Genomic DNA, 382 nt, shown 5'->3' with positions numbered 1-382 from the left:
AGAATGACAAAATTTAATGACACTACTTACCTCATTGTTGTGAATACATCTTCAAAATATTTGATCACGACAATATTTGAATAAATATGGATCATCCCAATAAAAGTTCACTTTGTTCCAGAATTTTTTTTTATCTTAGGTACTCCAATAAGTTGGAAATTTTCCTAAAACAAGAAAATTGACAATATTAGCAAACTAAGGCATTAGAGAGACAAAAAGTAAAGATTCATTTGGAAAGTAGGCAGCGATTGATGTGATGTCAGTTTTTGAATCTGTTGTCATTCTTGACAAATGATCTGCTACAACATTTTCAGTGCCTTTCTTATCTTTGATTGTGATATCAAATTCTTGAAGTAATAAAATCCACCGCACCAATCTAGCC

At 30.9% G+C, this 382-nt stretch overlaps 1 long non-coding RNA gene across 1 annotated transcript in view; it reads right to left on the bottom strand.

Annotated features, from left to right (window-relative positions):
• The window catches only part of LOC105119103 (uncharacterized), an 11,327-nt gene that overhangs the window by 4,110 nt on the left and 6,835 nt on the right, over positions 1–382 (bottom strand). The gene's annotated exons all lie outside the window — the stretch shown is intronic.

Source organism: Populus euphratica, unplaced genomic scaffold (genome assembly GCF_000495115.2).
Source record: "Populus euphratica unplaced genomic scaffold, PopEup_1.0 scaffold2528.1, whole genome shotgun sequence".
NCBI classification, from domain to species: Eukaryota; Viridiplantae; Streptophyta; class Magnoliopsida; order Malpighiales; family Salicaceae; genus Populus; species Populus euphratica.
Note: the sequence above shows the minus strand (reverse complement) of the source record. Positions and strands in the feature narration are given on the sequence as shown.